The sequence below is a fragment of the Solanum pennellii genome, chromosome 2 (assembly GCF_001406875.1).
Source record: "Solanum pennellii chromosome 2, SPENNV200".
In the NCBI taxonomy this organism is placed as follows: Eukaryota; Viridiplantae; Streptophyta; class Magnoliopsida; order Solanales; family Solanaceae; genus Solanum; species Solanum pennellii.
This window is the reverse complement of record NC_028638.1, coordinates 2805912-2814471: the sequence shown is the minus strand read 5'-3', so window position 1 is coordinate 2814471 and position 8560 is coordinate 2805912.

The following is an 8560-nucleotide window of genomic DNA, read 5'->3' as shown; positions in this document are numbered from 1 at the left end:
CGCTATTTACTCATTGCACAAGTAGACATTTGGAGGGAGTCTTAGTGAGTCTTTATATGAATGTCTGGGTTGGTCTTTATGCAATGTAAATGAAATTATGTGATTTAGTGTCTTTGATGTCGAGTGTGGGCTTGTTACCCGTGTGAAGTAAGCCTATGGTCGGTAGTCTTGACGATCACTTAGGTGTGTATTGAAGGGATTGTATGGGCAGTTTCTTCATGTCTTACCTTAGTGAGTCTTAAGATAACTTTGGATAGGGAAACTTTAAGGGAAATAAGCTCATTGTAAGTGGTAATGGAAATGAGTTCATTGTATGATAAAAAGAAGTAGGTTCATTGTAAGGTTTCTTGAGTTCACTGTAAAGTGTATTTAGGTGCTAAAATTATGGAAGTTCTACCTTATGTGATAAATGATGATTTATATGTTGTTTTACTTCTATATTCATGAAGGTTTTACTTAATTATCATGAAAACTTTATTTCTACTAAAATGTCCTCTTGTGCATTATTTTGCATAATGTTATACTTAGTACAATGTTTGTACTAACCCATACTTTTCTATACTCTATAAGTATAGGTTGGAATCAAGTGGAAGTCTAGAAGCCGAGCTTGGGAAATTGAACTCTCAAGACTCGGTATGTCCTCACATATTCGAGAACATAGTCTACATTTCTTTAATTCTCTTTTAAGACTAGTATAAGACTTATTATGTACTTTCTTTCAATGAAAAGGGTCATGTCCCTAAGATATCTAAGTTGTGTCTTTAAGTTGGCTTGTGACGATGAGACTTATCCTTTATATTTATAAAAGATATTTCCTTATTATTATTAATGTCGGGAAAATTTTTAAGTTTCACATTACGTTTCATATCTTATGTAACAGACGATAGTTAAGAGGCTTGAACAAGACCTCGAAGGGTCAATTACGCCTTGTGACGACTCAAGAGTTCTCCCTTCTTCTAGGGTGTACTTACGGGTCGTGACATTCACTCCTCTAGTAGAATGAAAGAACCCATAAGATTTCCCATTTAGAAGAACAGAATAGTAATTGTTAGAAATTAACCTCTATACCATGTCTACAAAGTTTGAAGCAAAACCCATCTTCCTTAGAACTTTCATAAAAAAAATATGAAACTCTTTCATATGCTTTAGACATATCAAGCTTGAAAATAATGTTTGCAGGTTTTCCTCTTTTGGAAATACCTATCACCAACTCTTGAGTTAGAAGAGCATTTTCAATTATACGTAACCCTTTAACAAAACAAGATTGATTAGCGCAGATCAACTTAGGCAAAATATCCACCAATTTATCATCGATAATTCTAAACAATATTTTGTTAACAAAATTACTCAGACTAAAAGGTCGAATATCTGAAAAGGATTGAACATTCTTCTCCTTTGGTATGAGAACTATATTGAGTATGAATAATAGATTTAGGAAGAGTGTTACCAGCAAAGAAGTCTTTCACCATTCTTATAATGTCCAACCCTACTATATCCCAACATTCTTTAAAAAATATGTCTGATAACCCGTCAGGACCACTTGAACTATCTCCATTTAGCTTGAAGACTGCATCTTTTACCTCTTCACTGTTAGGAATGACTCCTAAAGCTACATTTTCCTCCTCAGTGATAGATTCTGAAATGTGAGATAAAAGAGAAAAGGAAGAGGCATTCTTGCTGAAATTGTTTCTGAAAATGATCAATGGCCTCTACAACAATATCTCTTTCTTCTTCTAACCAAATCCCCTTAGAATTCTGTATCCTATTCACCTTCATCTTTCATCTTCTCCCCTCCACTACACTTTGAAAAATCTAGTGTTCCTATCCCCATTTTCAAACCACTCATATCTAGATTTTTGTTGCCAGAAGATTTCTTCAAGACTAAGATACTTATTATACTCTACTTTAGCTCTTTGCATAATAGCTCTATTTTCACTTGTTGAAACTCTTCAAAAGGTTTCTCCTTAATTTTAGCTATCTCCTCCCTGATGATAAGTTGTTGAAAAATGTCTCCAAAAGTCTCTCTACTCCACATAGTGAGTGCTCTTTTAATATTCTTGATCATTTTCTTAGAATCTTAAAAAGTTTTATCATAAATCGTGGCATCCCAATTCAATCTAATAACTTCCTTAAAGACTCATGTTCTGTCAAGAATTTAAGAAACTTAAAAGATTTCTTATAATTGATATGTCTATCTTCACAAGTGAGGAGCATGATCAGAACTAGTTTTAGACAGATGATCAACTACATAGTAAGAGAAACAGTTCTGGAACTCTCCATTGATAAAAATTCTATCAAGTCTTTCAAATATTCAGTTATTCCCAGCCCTTCCATTCCACCAAGTAAAAGGGATCCCTTTAAATTGTACTTGGGCTAGATCACATGATTCAATGCAAGTTATAAAATCTTCACAATGTGCATCCACCATGGGAAGTCCCCCTATCTTCTCTTTTAAATTAAGCACGACATTAAAGTCACCTCCTATATCTAAGGTTTATCCATTCCATTAGAGATAGGAACTAGCTCATCCCATAGCCCCAACCTCAGTGAACTATCAAACTTAGCATACACAATGTTAACATAAAAATTAAGAGATAACGACTGATTCTGCAACAAAATAGCGAGTTGTTGCTCTGGACTGCTCTTGACAGTAACTTCATAGACTTGATTTGAAAAAATCCAAATCTTTCCATTGTTGTTGTGATTACCCTCATACATTTTCAATCTTCTTTTATATCTGTTGATATGATTCACCGAATAGAAAGGCTTTAACAAAGCCACAAAAGCACAATTATGATACTTGTGCAACATCTGCACTCTCTAGTATGAGTTTTGTGACCTTACCAACCTAATATTAGATATTAATGCTTTCGTTGACTACTGAATTTTTGGGAAGTCGCATGTCTATTTTGTTGACTCTATCTGGTTGAGCATTCTTGTAAGATCCCCAAAATGAGTTAGGGTGTCTAGAGCCTAACATGTTATTCTTAATTTTATATGGTCCTAAAATGACTTATAATATGGTATTAAGGCAGTGTGTAGAGTTTGAGGTGATTTGGAAGACAAACGTCAAGGGACGACCAAGACGTTCGACGACTAGTTACCTATGTTTCTATACATGCTTACATTTGTATGTCATGATATTATTAGGTCTTAAAATGAGTTTTTATGATTTTTATAGTCAGTATATGGTCGAGATATCTCTGTATTTGGAGGTCAAACGTCCAAGAACGTCCAAGACGTTCCAAAGTTAACCCTTGAGACGTTCAAGAATGTCTTGATGGGTCCTAGCATGTTTGGACGTCTTTTATGTGTGAATTTTGGGTAAAAATTGCATGGGAGTCTACAACTTGTTAAGGTTTGTATTCACGTTGGAAACATCTGGGTACAACTTCTCAAGGGCCTTGCAAAAGGGCCCACAAGAAGGATCTAAGGGATTTCGAGACATTTCCTTGGCAGTGTCAATCGACGAGCCAAAAGACGCCCCGTTGGTGGAATGACACCCCGTCGATGGTCACTTATACTGGGGAGGTCTTGGACACATGACAGCCTCAGACCCACCCAATTGACGGAGGTCAAATAATGGCCCGTCGATGGACCAACGCCCCGTCTTTGGGTCCGTCGATGCAGGCTGGTGCATCATTGCCAGCGCACTGTTCCATTAAAGGGGTGAATGGGAAACTTACACTATGTCCTAGCCTGACTCTAGTTGATTTATTTAGTGATTTTTGGGTGTATTTAATGTATCAAACACGTGACAACCCATTCCCAATCCCTTCTACACAAAATAGACTTTCCCTCCAAAAATCTTCTCCCTAGAAACCTCCATAGTTGGTGAAGCTCAAGAACAGCTTGGAGCTTGGATTCATATGGTTCCTTCATCAAGTTTTAGAGGTTTTCATGTAGATAAAGGTATGGTGAACCTTCATCTCTAAGTAACCTTTCACTTAGAGAGTTAATCTCAATGTTTTCAAAGAAAGTTACATGATCAAATCCTTTCTTCTTCAATCTAACCATGGGTTCTTTCTAAAAACATTTTTAATGGTTAAATCATGATGAATTTATGTTAATGTATTGGTTTTAACTTGAATTTTAATCCCAATTGCATTATGAACCCATGTCCCTTCCCAGAATTGATTTAGCACTTGCATGGGCATTGTGATTGTGACTTGTTATCGATTGAATTGTGATTCTATTACGTTGAATTATCTATATCTACTGTTATTTATGTGAATTGATGATGAATTGATGATGAAGGATCCATGAGGATCATGTATGAAGATTTGAGAATGCTTAGTCTAATTATCAATAAGATCTCTGTAATGTTGGTCCTTAATTGTATATAAGTGGAATTCAATTATGTTGAGAGTCTTGTAGCTATTGTTTTGGGTTAATATCATGATTGAATTGTATGTATAAATCGTGTATGATCAAGGTGAAGAAGAATTTATATGAGTTGATATAAGTTCTTCTAGTCTATCAAGTAGTAACTGTTGATCTTGATGTGGGATAGTCGTTATATGACTCGATCATGGTGAATTGTCCTTATCTACTGCCTATACGTATAATTTGATGATAATTAGGTATATTTGATCTAATATGAGTAGATAACCATGGAATTGGAAAGATCGATTTAGATTCTTCTAGCCTGCAAAGTGATGTTAGGGTAGACGAAGCATGATTTGATTTAAGTAATGACCTCTTTAGCTACTTCCCTACAGGTGTATGGTTGATAAATTGTTATTGATGATCATTGCAAGTGAATTGGGTTAAAGATCTATGTTCTTCTACTTTCTAGTATATATGTGATGTATTGTATTAGATTGTAAGATGATCTTGTAGAGACTTGTACATGATTTCTTTTATGATTATGGTACTTTAGCTACTGCCCTATACTTGAATTATTTATGAAAGAATAGTAATGGTCAATTATGACCAAAGGCTAAGGGATTGGTAAGAATTGCTCTACTCTTCTACTTCTCTACTTCTTTATAATAATGTTGATGAAGCCTTGTATGGTGGTATGGTCCACTTATGGTGGCAGTGTTTACTTTATTGTCATTATATATGTGTTTACCATAGCCTTGAAGGCAAATTGGTGAATATATGGATGAGTGGTTATGATGATCACCTTATGTGTAACTTGTGCCTAATCTTCTTTTCTAGTTGTCAATCTAGGTTATGTTACTATTGTTATGAGCATGTAAATGTTTATGTTAATATCATTTGTAGGTGCTGCCATTAATAAAGTATTAAGGATTGATGACCCCTACCCATGTACCCCTATGTGAGTGTATGAATAGCTAAGGTTAGGAGTCTTAAATATAATGTGAATATTGTCTTGCCTCCTATGCTAAGTTGTGTTGTGTGGTCTATGCTTGAATGTGTGTTGTTGTCCTAAGAGGAAGGTGGATGCCTCAATACGTTGTTGATATACATTATGTGATCATATTGACCAATGTACACACACCTTCACTTTACATGCATGCTTACAAGTAGTATAGGTCATGGTGTCTAAATGAAAGGTAGTTCTCATATTCATTAGTGTCTACTACTGTGCATGTTAAGATTATGTCTCTGAAAGTATTATATGTGTTTTCTTAACTAGGATGACTTGACAGGTGTACTAGTATGGGCAAGGGTATGTGATTTTGCCTATGCATTACAAATATGTGCCTTGATAGGATAATTTCTAGTTTTGGTTTCTATGTGCATGAATATGAATGTATGAACATGTGTGACCTTAATGTGTTATGTGAAAGGATTCCTCACATATGTGTATACACACACATGAATGATGATCTAGTCAATAGAGGAGCCTTGTTTCTTACCCTTTCTAGCAGCCTTTACTACATTGATCTGCTCCTCCTTGGATTCTGATAAAGTTGGAGCGCGTTCCTCCTAAGAAACTTCAATATTTGTCTCTACAATCTTGTGAGTAGGAATATCATGCAATGTTGAGTTAGGAGAGTCAGTTTGCACCATCAATACTAAAGATTCATCTATTTAATTGGCGTGGGAACTATGGTCACTACTTTATTGTTGCTAATATCATCATCATCACACAATTGTTCATCCTTTTTTCTTTCTACTATATCTGGACCTCGTCAGAATCTCTCACATGTTGATCTGCACATTGAACATTCTTTTGGGGAATATCATTGACATGTAAATCAGTCGTGGTTGTTTTCATCTTCTTTTGTTTCTCCTTATCTTTCTTTTCTATAACCCTATCAACTTCATCATCCTTGTGTTGTTTTTGTTCATGTTGAACAGACTCAGTATCTCCTGCTTCCTCAAATTCTTCTTGAATTGACCTACTCCTCCTCAAAGGTTTCTGCACACAAAAGACTTCCCCAAAGGACTTGGAAATCCAATCCTTTGTTGACTCATGTTCTCTCTTCACATTGTAACTGTTACCTTTTGCATTATTATTTGTACTACTATATGCATCTTGCGAGCTTTCTTCACTAGCCAAAGCTTGAAATTTATTTGTCAATGTAGGAGGGCTATGAGAGTTATTGGTTCCTAAACATATATGGTCTTTGATCATGTTCTAGCAGCCTGGATCCCCCACAACTTTCCCACTAGAAAGAATTCTCGCTTTGTCTTTTTGTAATAATGGAACCTGCTGATCCATCTACACTTGTAAACTGTAATTTGTCTCCGTGTTTAGATGATATACCTGAGTTTCTGTAACATCTCTTAACTTCAAATAACTAAGAATAAACCAAGAAACCAAGAACATCCAATTTTGGAATAAATACGTAAATTTGGACAATTTCTTAATTTCAAAAAAGTGAGTTTTGGTCATTTACAAAATGACCATAACTCCCAGCTCAGAAAGAGTTACGGTGTGTTAAAAATCGCTAGGGAATATCTTTCCAACAACGCTGAGTTTGTGCATTTTCGATGTCGTATGGGGGAGATATGTCTTTCAGAAGTTGAGATGTTGGACTGAGAGAAGTCCAATCCGGATTTTAGCAAGGGTAAAGTGGTCTTTTCACCCTACTAGTCCTAATTCGTTTTATGGGTTTATTATGAGTAAAACCAAATCCGGGTTCAGTTTAAGAAAAGTTGAGAACGCTTATGGCTTGGGGAGAAGAGAGAAGAGAAGAGGAAGATCAAGAATTTTTAAGAATGCTAAGTTTTCGCAGATGGAATTCTTCGGGGGTGATTCCTATCGAGGTATATGAGATATTTATGTCTTGGGTTCGTTCACCCACACACCAATGTGTTAATTCAACAAGTTTTGTATTGATTAAATGGTGAATCTTGAAGTTCTTGATGAATAAATGTTGAAACCTTGTTGGTAGAGTTGTAGTGTACCTTTAGTGGTTTTCGTGTTTCCAGGCTGTTTTACGAGTCTAATCTATTGGGTATTGAGGATATTAGTGATCCTAAGTGTTTTGGGGGAGATTCATGGAAGTTTGGGAGGTTTAGAGTTGAAAATCAAAGAAGAAAAGTCGAAAAACCCGTCTGACCAGCCTTAAGGCGCCGCACCTACGATAGCCCCTCAGGACAGACTCTGTCCGTTAGACTCTGGCGCGTTGCTCCATCCAGAGCGCCACAGGACAATGTTTGTCCATCAGGCACTGGCTCCCCGCACCTCTCAAAGAGCAGGGTCACCTGGAGTTCCCATTTCTCCCCCATCTTTTCGTACAAGTTCCTAAGTGATGTACCTATAAATCCTAGTTGATTCCAACACTCTCAAGTACATCTAAACATCATGAAATAATCCATAAATTAAACATGAGATCATGATCCTTGAATCAATAATCCAATTCGAGGAAAGTTAAGATCATCAAAGAAGTTAAGGGTCAAGTCTAAAAGTTGAGAAGCACGTCAAACAGAGTTCTTAAACTTTTCAAGAGTCTTAAACAAAAATTTTTTACTTTGTTTTAAGGCTCAGGCTAGAAGTTAAGCAAAGAGCAAAGACTGAGTTCATTTCTCAAATCTATAAGGGAACTAAGTAGTACCTAAGAGTTACATATGATTTCACATTTTGAGAAAGAATGGAAATTAGATTTCCACAGAGCCTTCGGCTAGTTTTAGAAAATGGGAACTATGATTTCCAAGAGAGATCTTAAAGCTATGTTTGAGCAACTACCTCAAACTAGAGACAAAGTTGTTTTAAACACGTATGATCTAAGTATTTTGGGAGTAGTATTGAGCACTGATATGGGATTCATATGAATTCAAGTCTCCATAAACCTTGTAGCCAGCATGGACCGACAAAGGGTTATATTTTAGATGATTTCTTAGTGTTTTTTAGCATAGCTAAAGGATCCACTTAGTAGTTCAAGTTCCATACCAACGACAAGGTATAGAGAGGGTCCTCTTGCAATGTGAGGTAAGACATTTTACCATCTTGTAGACTCATAGCGATGGTTGTCATTTAGAGAATCTCCCACACAAACTATATTACTTCCATATATTTATTATTGCATAACCTTTAATGAACTAAGTGTTTCCTCAGTTTTACAAGCTTCATATATAGCATATATGTGTGTATGTATATATATATATATATATATATATATATATATATATATATATA